This window comes from Myotis yumanensis, unplaced genomic scaffold, assembly GCF_028538775.1.
Source record: "Myotis yumanensis isolate MYYU_CA2020_CCGP unplaced genomic scaffold, mMyoYum1.0.hap1 SCAF_12, whole genome shotgun sequence".
Taxonomy (NCBI): Eukaryota; Metazoa; Chordata; class Mammalia; order Chiroptera; family Vespertilionidae; genus Myotis; species Myotis yumanensis.
This window is the reverse complement of record NW_027223763.1, coordinates 56012275-56025003: the sequence shown is the minus strand read 5'-3', so window position 1 is coordinate 56025003 and position 12729 is coordinate 56012275. Positions and strand designations below refer to the sequence as shown.

The window sequence follows — 12729 nt, the reverse complement described above, 5'->3', positions numbered from 1 at the left end:
CTAGTGGTGGAGAAACTACAAAAGAAGCTCAGAGTCATATGTCACTCCATGCGGCCTATTTGGTGGTGGCGGTTGGGGGGTGGGAAATCTGTATTCATTATTGGTTAAAAATAGGAAGCATGAGTCAACAGACTCGTTTCTCTCGGTCTTATTACTTCGATTGCCATTTCCTGGACAGTAATTCTTGCGAATCCGACCTCATACGGTGTCACCAGTCAGCCAAGAAGACCACGTCGGTTTCATGTTCAGCCACTTTGGTATCGTTCCTCTAAATAATTAGAGCTTTCTGAACCGGTGATCCTCTTTCCCAATATTAAGAAAATGTACATAGTTAGGCAATAGATGGCAGTGTTTCCACAAATGATAATATTGCCATAGCCCTTCAGGGAAGCCAAGTGCTCAGCTGTCCTGTGGCTTGCCGTGATCGTATAGTGGTTAGTACTCTGCGTTGTGGCCGCAGCAACCTCGGTTCGAATCCGAGTCACGGCAGGAGGGGAGGAGGCTTTTGGAAGAGAACAACGCCTGCAAACAGCATTTTGCAGCGAGACGTCAAATAATGAAAATCCATAAAAGAGAAGCCGCTACAAATATTTTAGATTTTAGAGAGATGACATACACAGAGTGGCCCTATTAATGCGCTAATCCGGTGGCGAGCGTGTTGTGTGGGGGTTTTTTATTTGCGTGGACGGATAATATGATAAAACTGGAGTGCAGTGGGCATGTAATTATTATTAATTACAGCTACTTACGCCCTGCTTTGAGCGACTCGTCAGGTCTGCTTGCTTTTGAGCCCTGCCAGGGCTGTACAGTAATAACAACCCTGAATTATTTGGAAAGATGTCAGCAGTCCGTGTGGAAATCCTGTTTAACCAGGCATGAATTGTTGTTAGGAGGGTTTTTTTCCAGGATGACAGAGAGAAAATGAACTGTCCCTTATCAGTAATTGCAGGAAACATTTTGTTTCTATGATATGAACTGGCTGTAATTTCACTTTCCTGCATCATTGGATAATGTAAGAAGCCAGTTGTTGCTCAAAACGAAATTCTCTGAAGTGGGCATTTGGGTCTGATAAAGGGCATATTCTAAGTAGACAATGGGGCTCGGGCAATAAATTATGTCCATATATGGTGAAACTCTTAAAATGACATTTTCCAAAAGACTGGGGTCCGTATTATAAATGGCTAAATGTTGAATTAATGTGAGTAACATGGCTTTAATGGGCCTTTCTCCAGGACTTAGAATCATGAACAATATAGCCTGAAAATGTAAAATATAAGTGTGTTATAATGAGGTTTACTGCTCTGAAAGTATTGCCCGCCATGTTCAATAAGGGATCACGAGAATTTCCCTTATTTTAATGTCTCTTGTCCCTGTTTCATGGATGGTCTAGCAAAAACTTGTGTTTGTTATTTATGGAATACTATAAACAATTTTAAATAAAAATATATGTGCAGTGGGTAGACACAGAATCTACTAAGTTCCTTGGGTGTCAGTGAATTCCTAGAAACAGTATTCTAGAAAAACTGAAATATAGATTGCCCACCTCGTCCAAAAAACAAAACAGTTTCTGTTTGCCTATGGCACTAAAAGATCGGCCTCGGAATATCATAAAGTGAAAAGGACATATTTCTTGTTTTCTCCAAGACTGACTTTCAAGACCATTTTTTACTCTGAGTCTCTTCTTCCCTTGGCTTATTCCCTCATCCCTCCCTGTCACAGTCCTCCCCCCCCTCTCCCGCCCCCCAATTCTGCCTCCCCTTATGCAAAGGGCCTATTGTGGGCTTTGCCTCAAGACTGCAAGGCCTTTTTATCTGGCTGGTGCTAATAGTACTTCTAAGAAGACCACTGAATTTGCAGTTGTTCTTTACTGAAAATCAGCTTACAGAATAAGCCCACCCAAGGTTATTTTTATTTTATTAGGAGACTTAAAATGCAAAGAATTGATCATTTGAGGAAGAAAATCGTGTCAGTCAGAACTTAGTGTTTGCAAGTGACAGAAATAAAGCATGTCCTGAGTGAGAGACATGTACCCAGACATGTGTTCAAGGGGTCTTCAGAAATAATTGGTGTGGCTCAGTTGGTTAAGCATCATCTCATGTACCAAGAGCTCGCTGGTTAGATTCCAGGTCAGGGCATATGTTCAGGTTGCTGGCTTGATCCCTGGTGGGAGGGGTGTGGGAGGCAGCCGATCGATGATTGATGTTTTTCTCTCTCTTTCCTCCTCCCTTCCCCTCTCTCTCAAAAAAAAAAAAAAAACAAACAAACAAAAAAAAAACCCAAATCAATAAAGACATATAAAAAGAATTGGAACTAGGTTATTAAAGATGACCAGGGAACACTCTATATCTCATCCCCCATTTCTTTCCGAAAGTTACCTTTCTTCTCTCAAACTAACTTCTATGTGACAGAAAACATGGCAGCCAGAACGGATTCCTGCTCTTTATATCTTAGCTGTTGCTGTGTCCTGCAGGAGAGCCCCTTAGGAAGATGTCAGAATATGATAATTAATTTGGACACAGCCTGGAGCTTAGGGACAGAGCAACTGCTTGAACAAAGGGAGCCCTTCATCTTCTCTCTCCTCTGTCTTTGCCAAAGGGGTTCTTCTTGCCCTGGATGACTGCTCTCCCAGCGTGGCCGGGAGAGAGTGAAAACGCATCTGACTTTGCTCACAAAGACCCACTTGAACTTGGGCAAGTTATCTGAGCTCTCAGAGAAAACAGGAGGAGAGAGGTAAAGCAAAAAATAAAAGAATAATATGCAAGTAAACAAAGAACACCTAATCTAGAGGCACTAATGGAAATACAACACTGGCATCCAGCAGAGATGCAACTAATAATATTTGTTCCCATTATCCCATAGTGTCTGCATCGTGTCCTCATCCTCCACCCAGCCTCCATTGGTAGAGGCGTTAGAGTGAGATTTCTATTAGGAAAAGGGTTCCTCGCCATGGGTTCCAGAAGTTAAAGATGTGGTAGAGTAGACTCGACACCAGGGATAGCACAAGTCAGAACTCATTGAATGACCAGGTCCTTGTCCAGATTTGCTATCCTGGTTTACTCCCCCTTCACGTGGTTACCATGACCAAGAGTCATATAAATCAAAGGTTGTTTTCATTGACTAAAAGTTTGTTCACATTGGATGTCCTATCTGTCTTCTTGCTGATGTTAAAATATATTGATTTTTTGTTCTAAAACCAACTCTTTATCAAGTTGGTGTTCAGAAGTGTTAGAACATTTATCAGAAGAAATGAATTTTAATTACATTAAGTTCGAGATCATTCCTGCTGTTAACCTTTTAAAAAGCATTTCACAACCATCTCAACAGACTCCACTGTGTCCATTCAGATCGTCTACATGTTACACCAAAGCCAGTACATGCTGATGGAAAATCAGAGTGACTCTGCTATAATCTTTCAAAAACTGCCTCTCTAAAATGTCAGGTATAAAGCATTTCAGGGCAAAGGTGAGCCATTCACAAACCAGATTCCCTGACAGCTTTTTAACATTAATGCTGAAATGTTAAAGTACGAACTGAATCCTTATTTTGATCACATGGCTTTGACAGCTATACTTGTCATTAGTCAATGGCATTGTTATCCCCTACATTTGTTCATGCAAATAGTGAAATCATTTGCTCATTGACAAGTCAGGTAGCCTGCTTTTCTTTTTTTCTTTTTAGGGGGAGTCAACTTAAAGAGCAAGCGAAGTCTTAATTCTCAGTATAACCTACTACCGTATGTCCCTCAGGTGGGTATTGCTGCAGTGGTCTACTAGTGTTTGCTCAAGCAAAAAAAAACTTCACCTATGTGACTGTAATTGAGTAGCTGCATTAACAATTCAGAAGTATACATGCTAGCTTTATAAGCTTATGGCTTTAGCGGAATGCTTCTTTCTTGCTCTCTTCAATATAGTAGAGCAGAGTAACTACTTAATCTCCAGCATTAACCTGTTGAACTGAAGAGAGTTAATATTCCAGTATTTTTATATCCATATTTCAGTGAGTTTTCATAAATAAAAGAAATTAACATTTATTTTTCTGACCAGGTCATAAACTAAGCAGCCTAAAGTAAGTTAATAATGAGTACTTTATTTCTTAAAAATCAGCATCTATCCATCCCCTCATGATAAAGATTGTAGTTTAAGTTTGTTTTCTTTGTGCAATAAAAATATACTAAGGCATAGAAAAGGATGTGTTAGTACTGAATCTGAATGGATGGAGCTCCCTCTCAGGGAGCAGTGCTGGGCAGAAGGGATGGGTGGCGTGTTGCTGCAGGCCCCCTTGTCCAGCTCATTGGAGCAGCAGTGTCCCCAGGAGTGGCAGCTGGTGGTGACTTTGCAGAAAGAGCACTTATCCACTGACAGCTGCTGTGGCGTCATTCGCAGGATCTAAGCATTGAGAGATGGTGTGTGGGCTGTTTCTTCTCTCCGTAGCTCAGCCAACAGCAGCATGAGACACTATGGCCCTGCCTATTCCAAGGTACTGTTACTTACCTCAGTCACGCCACCCTGAAAGGCTGAAGACCGGTGGCAAGGCCTGGAAACACGGGCCTTCCAAAGAGGCAACTGGCAGAGGGAAATTCCCACAAAAGCTGAACCAGAGAGAAAGGTTTCCCTAACAGCCCGGATTCAAATTCCAACTCTGCCGCCTCTGACAGCTTGACTTTGGACTTGACCTCTTTGTGCTTTGGGTCATTAGCCAAACAGGGAGGACATAAGGGTTAGATAAGGTGATGTATATCTAGTGAGTCCCGACGACCATGGCAGTGCTCCCCTCCCTTCTGTCTTTTCCCAGAAACATGATCTTTGCTCTCTGTCATTTGTGTGGACTTCCCAGCATCCAAAAGTCAACCGAAGGGGAAAAACACACAACATGCCTTGGAGTCAGCCTCTGGTCGGCAGCAGCTTTAACACACTGTGTCTTCCCCTAAGCGCTGCCATTTCGGGTCATGTTGCCACCAGAAAGGGGACTCTATTTTCCAGCTTGTTTGATAATGAGCAGAGAGCTAGGCAGGGAGGTCACTGTCAAATGGACTGAAGAGAAACATAAATTGCCACTAGATGGCACTACTTGTTATTGTTTGTCAAAGACAAGGAACTTTTTTTTCTTTCTTTCTTTCTTTTTTTTTTTTTCTCTCTCCACGGGTTCCTGGCCCAGGATACCGGCAACTGGGATCCTCATCAGACCCGACTCTTCCGTTCTCTGAAGGGAGGTTCTGTATCCACCATGTTATCACCTACAAGCTGGGGCATTACCGCAACAGAGGTCTTTATTCAGAGGTGACTTTAAAAGGATATGTTGTATGTGGATGCCAACGTTCAAAGGCTCCAAAGCAGAAATTTTTATTTCTAAAGGAAGTATGATGAATGAAGCCACGTAAATCTCTGTAGTTTTATGCAGAGGCTGGAGTCCTTTCAGAAATCACAGCATACAAATCAAAGGAGCGGGTTTTTCTACATCCTCTTTCACTTTCTCTTATTCTCATTTCCACACCATCTCGTCATTTTCTTCCTCTCTTCTCTTTCACAGTTTCTTGAATACGTTTATCCCAATGTCCAAAACAGGAGGACAATTGATCAGAAATCCTAATTACAGCTGGTTCAAGCTCCATCCAACTGTGGCCATTTCTCTTCATTCTTTCCCCAAGAGATCTGAAGACAGGGTTGGGCTGTTGCAATGAACTCACACACCTCACAGACCGCTTATAAAACCTGAGCAAATTCTGAAACTCCGTGTAGTTCAGTATCAGTTAAGAGTCTTACTTAAAGAAAGCCGAATTTTTCCTGGCCAGGTTTGGCTCAGTTATTAGAGTGTCGGCCCTCGGACTGAAGGGTCATGGGTTAGATTCTGGTCAAGGGCACATACTGTAGTTGCAGGTTTGATCCTTGCCTAGTCGGGGCATGTGAGGGAGGCAACCAATCTATATGTCTCTCTCACATTGATGTTTCTCTCTCTGTCTATTCTTTCTAAAAGTCAATGCCCCCCAAGAAAATTATCCTTGGGTTAAGATTAACCAAAAAATAAAACCAAATTTAAAAATCATGTAGATCTCTACTGAAGGTTTTCTAGAAGAGGTGGTGCAGGGATTTTAGAGACTGCCTCACATAAAATATATCCAAAAATCTGCTTCAGACATATCTGTCTCCTTTAAATTTCCACTTATACCAGCTTCTAACTGGGCCCCCTACTCGCCTCCAGGTTCTCCAACTATCCACCCTTCTCTTCGTCTACGTCCTGTTCACACGCTTTGTCCCATCCATAAACGTGGGCCCTCTACTCTCTGTCATGCTGGGAGTCCCCTCTGCCCCTGGCAGTGGTCTCCTCCAATACCATGTTGTCTAGTGTCTTGGAGTGTAGTCTGGTGATTAAGCATGTGAGCTCTGAAGTCAGATTCCTGTGTTAAATTCCAGCTCCACTGATTACTTGCTAGGTGACCTGGGCAAGTTACTAAGCGTCTCTGGGCCTCAGTTTATTCCTATACAAAATGTGGGTGATAATGGTATCTACCCCAAAGGGTTGCTGTGAGTACTGCATGAGCTGGTCTAGGTAAAGCTCTCTGGTTCAGAGAAAGTACGATATAAGTATTCACTGTGACTACTATTATTATTGTAATTGCTATCATTATCACTATTATCACATGCCAGGTGTAATGGTAGGGAAAGAGAGCACGTGTATATAAAATAGACAATAGCTTTGTCTTCATGGAGTTTTCGGGCTCATGGAAGAAACAGAAGGCAGCTGGCACCTGCAATTCAGCGTGGGAAGAGGCTGAAAAGTACAGCCACAGGTATGGTAAGAGTACACACAGATCTTTAGGCCCTAGTGGGTAGTCTAGAGAAAGCCTCCCTTTGGCACTGAGACCCCAAAGGGACTGAGGAGTAGTCAGCACAGAGATGCACTCGTAACTCATGGCTTTTGTGGGAAGGACGCAGCAGAAGGGCGGGAGCCTTGTTCCCCTTCCCCCTGGGTCTCAGCCTGGCTCCAGTGCAGTGAGGCCTGAAGGGAACACAGTACCAAGTTGCAACTTGAGGGTTTTACATCTTCAGGAGCTGTAAGAGGCTCCCACGACAAGGCACATATCAGAGCAAACGGGTACAAATAGATTTCCTTCTGATTGTCCTCCTGGGCACTCCCTGAAATACCCAGCCATCCCTTCAGCTGGAGGGAGGATGAAGGAGAGGGCAGACGTTCCATGACATCTGGTAGGCTTGATGAACCAGCTGGGACAGAAAATACAGAGATCTGTCCTCACTGGGAAAGTTTTTCTTTTTCCTGCTTGTAAGGCATAAAAGACCCAGCTTTATCCGTTAGCAAACATATACTAAATGCTCACACTACAAAATATGGAGATGCAATCAGGAAGACAAAGAAAGCTATCATGAGCTTACAATCTAAAGGAAAAAATAAACAAGCATAAATTCAGTTATAATCCAGCAAAATGTGTCATTATAAAGTCTCAGGAGAACACAGAACTGGGTAGAGAAACTATAAAGACACACCAACTTAGATCTGGTCCATGAAGATTACAGTAGTAGAAGGGAGTAGGGATGCAGGATGAAGCCGGGAACAGGAAAGTCATTTAGAGATTAGCAAGATTATCAAACTACAAATAGAAGATCCTTTTTTCTTTAGGCTAAAAATTGTCATCCTATATAATAAAAGGCTAATATGCAAATCAACCGAACGGTGGAATGATGGGTAGCTATGATGCGCACTGACCACCAGGGGGCAGATGCTCAACGCAGGAGATGCCCCCTGGTGGTCAGTGCACTCCTACAAGGGGAGCACCACTCAGCCACAAGCTGGGCTGACAGCTGGCGAGCGCAGCAGTGGTGGTGGGAACCTCTCCGGTGGGCCTAAGCTGTCAGTCGGACATCCCCTGAGGGCTCCTGGACTACTAAAGGGTGCAGGCTGGGCTGAGGGAACCCCCCCCCCCACCCCCCCAGTGCACCAATGTCATGCACAGGGGCCTTTAGTCTAAATATAAGACTCTTGTCCTGACCAGTGGCTCAGTTGTTGGAGTGTCATCCTGTACACCAAAAAAGAGGTTGAGGGTTTGATGCCCAGTCAGGGCACATACCTAGTACAGGTTTGAACCCTGGTCTGGGCATGTAGGGAAGACAACCTATCAATGTTTCTCTCACTTCGATGTCTCTCTCTCTCACTCTCTCTCTCTCTCTCTCTCTCTCTCTCTCTCTCTAAAAATTAATAAAAACATATCCTCCGATGAGGATTAAAAGAAAATCTTAAGACTCTCCCTGTGTCACAATTAAGGAGGAGTTGGGAACACTCACAGACAGGATCACTTCCTCATTCTTCCAGATAGTATCACCTCCATTTCCCCAGGGAAGAAAGGCAAAGGAAAAAGAAAGGGGGCAGGTGAAAATGATGGGGGAGATAAAGAAAAGAAAGGACTTGTACCTATAAAGAAAGATGGCTGCCACCAAATTCTCCAAGAAGTCTCATTTTTCTTTCTTTAACCAAAAAGAAGCCACAGGTGAAGTCCCCTCTAGAGAATCAACTGAGAAGCAAAGGCTGAGCATCTTTCTAAATGAATGAAATTAGACCTCCGCAGTGAAGTAGCTCATGGTCCAGTAAGACAGCCTGCCAGGTAAACCAATATTCTAGTCCCACACAATAAGCTTTTGATTAACTATGCCAATCCTACCATTTGAAGTAAAACAAATGCCTGGGGATTAGGTGGCCTCAGGGAAGCTTTATGAATATGAAAAAAGGATGTAGCAATGTCTGAAATTTCAATCACACTAAGATTCATATGCGCAGAGAAAATATAATCTCTTTATATTGTTTATGTTCAACCCACTTTGTCTTACAAGCCCCACCTTATGGATGGACAGGCAAAACATCACTAAATGCCCAATTCAGTTTAGATTTTAGTCCAATCCCGAAGTGTAAATATCCCCTGTAAGTAAAACTCAGTTTTTTGAATGGTGGTTTAGTATTAACTATTTCTACCTTCTTTCCCCAAATTCTCTACAAGAGAGACTCGGGTGTGCACTCAGGCAGGCAGCAGGGCTCGCGTGACTTTGTTGGGGCAGAGTGAGGGGTCGTAGACCACAGAGTGCCCCTGTATGTCCTCTCTTCCTGCTGGTACAAATACTGAAGGTGGTGCTGGCGACCCTGGCTTTGGCTTCTCTCACTCTGGTCAGGGCCAGTGGCCCTTCCTGGCTGACTCAGCCTCATCCTGGCTCTCTGAGATGCTAAGGATCCCCATAAGCTCTGCCACATGACCGATCTGGCCACTGACTCCCAATCCATCTGCCTTCTGAGTGCTATGTGGGTGTAGGTGTCATCATGCCACATAGAAACATAGGGCAGAGCAGTAAAACAAATTCTAATTACTCCGTCTGTCCACACTACAGGCTAACTCGCAGATCTCCTAGGTAGGGCCTAGGGGATTTGAGCACTCCTTATCTACCCAATTTTTCTCCTCCTGCTCTAGCCAAAGGCTCATGAAAAATAAAGGAAAAATGGGGACAGATCTGATGAATTCCACCTCCACCTTCTCTCTCCCTCATTGTCGCCCCCATGCTGCTGGCAGGGGACACAGCGGGCTTCCCTTCACAACTTCTCCCTACCTACACATTCCTTATATAAATTCTATCCATGCCCTAACTGGTTTGGCTCAGTGGATAGAGCGTCGGCCTGCGGACTCAAGGGTCCCAGGTTCGATTCCGGTCAAGGGCATGTACCTTGGTTGCGGGCACATCCCCAGTGGGGAGTGTGCAGAGGCAGCTGATCAATGTTTCTAACTCTCTATCCCTCTCCCTTCCTCTCTGTAAAAAACCAATAAAATATATTAAAAAAAAATTCTATCCAGATCCCCAAACTTAACTCCCATTGATGTCAACTTGGAGCTGAAGAAATTTTAAAAACGCTTTTCCTCTCCTACCGCCTGTCTCGTGCTTGTTATCTCGCTCAAGATGTCAAGGACCCGCCCTGAGAGCTCTGCCTCTGAGTCAACAAGCCCCGTGGCTCAGGTCTCTGAGATGCAGCAAAGCAACGACTCAATAAGGAAATTAAATTTATGTCTTTAATATCTACAATGAGCATGTCAGTTTTCAGGTGATAGAACTGTATTTCCTTGTCTTCTAATTGGGTAGTCCAAGGAATGTTGCTTTGCCGGTTGCCTCTGGGTAAACTGTGGCAAGAGTTTCAAGCTCAAATAAGTTTAGGGAATGCCGAGTTAAACAGCGTTCAGTAGGTTTATTTACTGTGAAACCATCAGAGCCTGTGAGATCCTAATATGTTCTGTGAATTCTCTTATGTTGTTTCCCAATCTCATTTGCCCATGGAACACTTTCTAAACATATTCTGGGAACAGCATTCTATGGAATACAGGGATGAAAGAGGCTGAAAATACCTTGTCTCCGAAACCAGCATATACACCTCCACGCCACCATCCCACCTTCACTGAGTGAGCGAAGCCAAGTGTTCAAGAAAAAGTGTTTCTGTATCTGATTTGCTTCCTAACTGGGCCCTTTCTTTACTCCCTCAGACCCTGTGCTTATTTTTTTTTCTTTTTTTTGGGGGGGGGGGGGGGCGCGCAGCGGGGAACATAGCTGTGACATCAGTGTCATGAGCATAGAGTACCTGGGAGTTAGTCAGTTGGAGACACTAGAACTTAAAAGTGTTTACCACAAAGTAAGCAAGCCAGCGTAACCCCCTATGACACTGATGGATAAAAGGGCCTATTTCCCAGGCTGCTCTGGGAATTGTCCAGAGGAGATGCGTGCCTGCCCGAGTTGTCCTCGTGAAGGATGGGAAATGGGTGGTGGCTCATGGTGAAGGAATGCGAAATAAAGATCTTATGACTTTCAATATAAAAATACACATGGCGTAAGATCCCGGCACCGCTCCCCACCATCAGAAAGAATGCAAATGTTGCCTGCATGGCCTGGCCAACAGAAACAGAACCTGAGTAGACAGAAAATCGGGATCAATAGGAAGGTTCTGGCAAAAATGTTTTGTAGGGAACATAATGATCTTAAAATAGGTTCCCTAAGAGGGGCATTGCCTAGGAAAAATAATTGAATCCCAAGGGATATAGATGAGTTTCTAGGGAGGACAATGATGGATGAGAGGAAATGGCAGGAGAAAAGCGTGGATGGCCAGGATAATGGGCCCAGTGACCCTTTACCTTCCTCCAGCTTTTCTCCTGTCCCTGTGTAAACAGAGAAGAGGCCCGACTCGACATATAAAGTAAAAGCAGGAGAAAAATTGATATTTCATGTGCAGCCACATGTGGGCTGAAAGTATAACTCATAAAAAAATCAGTCCCATCGTACACATGTTCATGTAAGAGGGATTGATTTACACGAGAAGCTTTAGCATGAGCAAATACCCTGGCACAGAGGGAAAGAGCAGGGAATTCCAGGGTTCCAGGAGAGTCGCTGTTCCCGGCCACTCTGTACTTTCATGTGTAGGAGCAAGAAAGCCTCCTTAAGAATGAATTAGGAGAATACTCTTTGCCCGTAACCCCATTGCCACTCCAGACCCCTCAGATGTCCTCAAAACAAAGCATGATGTATGCATTATTTTCTAAGTCAATCAATCACAAGTACTGATAGTGGTAGCACTCTTTGAATTAAATTGTAATATTGTCGTTGGCCTGTGGGCGTACATGTTCCTCAGGAAGGAGTCAATAGAGATAAGAATGGTAATTTGAACTGTCATGAATCGATATGGCTCTAAAATAGAATAAAGTAGAATAGAATAGAATAAAGTAGAATAAAATAAAATAAAATAAAATAAAATCTACCCATAGCAAGACTACTGTTCTTGAGAATTCAGAACTGGAAATGCCTGATGTTCTTCCAGAGTAGGCTGGGAGACTGTGAGCATCATTGTTTCCTGTGTTCAACATCCTCCCCATCCTTCTTTCTGCCTCCTACTTCCCCCACAACACAGGGTTATGGCTGCTGGGGCTGGGAAACAGTATTCTCCAGCCCCCTCAGCCACAGAGGTGGTCACCGGACTCAGGTTGGGCCAATGTGGGACCATATACTTCTAGCCAAAGTGATTCATCCGAGTTATGGACATACGCCGATGTTGAGTCCATTGGAATTTTTCCGTGGAACGTCTGGAAATGAAGAGGAGGGAATACTGTCTCTGGGCCTGCCTTTCCAAGGTTTGCTTTTATGAACCTATTGGCCTATAAGCCTTATTGCCTTCTTAAATTTAAAGTAGTTCAAGCTGCTGTTCGTCATGTATGATTGAAAGGCCTCCAAGTAATACAAGGACCTTGGCAGAATGAGAAATACCCTTCCTTTCTCTTTCTTCCTTTATAAGAATGTTTATAGAAGGCACACTATGTGCCAGACCAGAAATTGGGTGGTGAGCAAACATCGGCATTACCGACATTCTCCTTCAGTGAGATTATGGTCTCCTGGGAAGAGCAAGCAACCAATGATTGCTAAAAATTAATGAATTTCAAGTTTTCAGTGTTCTATAAGGACAGGTAGCCAATAACCCACCCCAAGACCTTGCATCTGAAAGAGGCAACAAAGTGTCCACAAGGAAGTGATGATTAGGCTGACCTGAAGATGGTCAGAGTTTAGCCTCATCTTCAGAGCCAAAGTCTCCTTTGCCATTTTAACCCTGCATAGCAGAATGGTTACCTGTTTAAAAATGTTTTTGCCTTTTGTTTTTTATTAACTGAGATGACAGCAGCCTGTTTATTTGATAATACTAGTGAGGATATGAATTTTT

The 12729-nt window shown here is 43.6% G+C and overlaps 1 non-coding gene across 1 annotated transcript; it reads left to right on the top strand.

Moving 5' to 3' along the window:
* The first annotated feature begins 417 nt into the window (after window positions 1–417).
* TRNAH-GUG (transfer RNA histidin (anticodon GUG)) lies at window positions 418–489 on the top strand. Its single transcript has one exon. It is a non-coding gene; the product is annotated as a tRNA-His (tRNA).
* The last annotated feature ends 12240 nt before the right edge of the window (window positions 490–12729 follow it).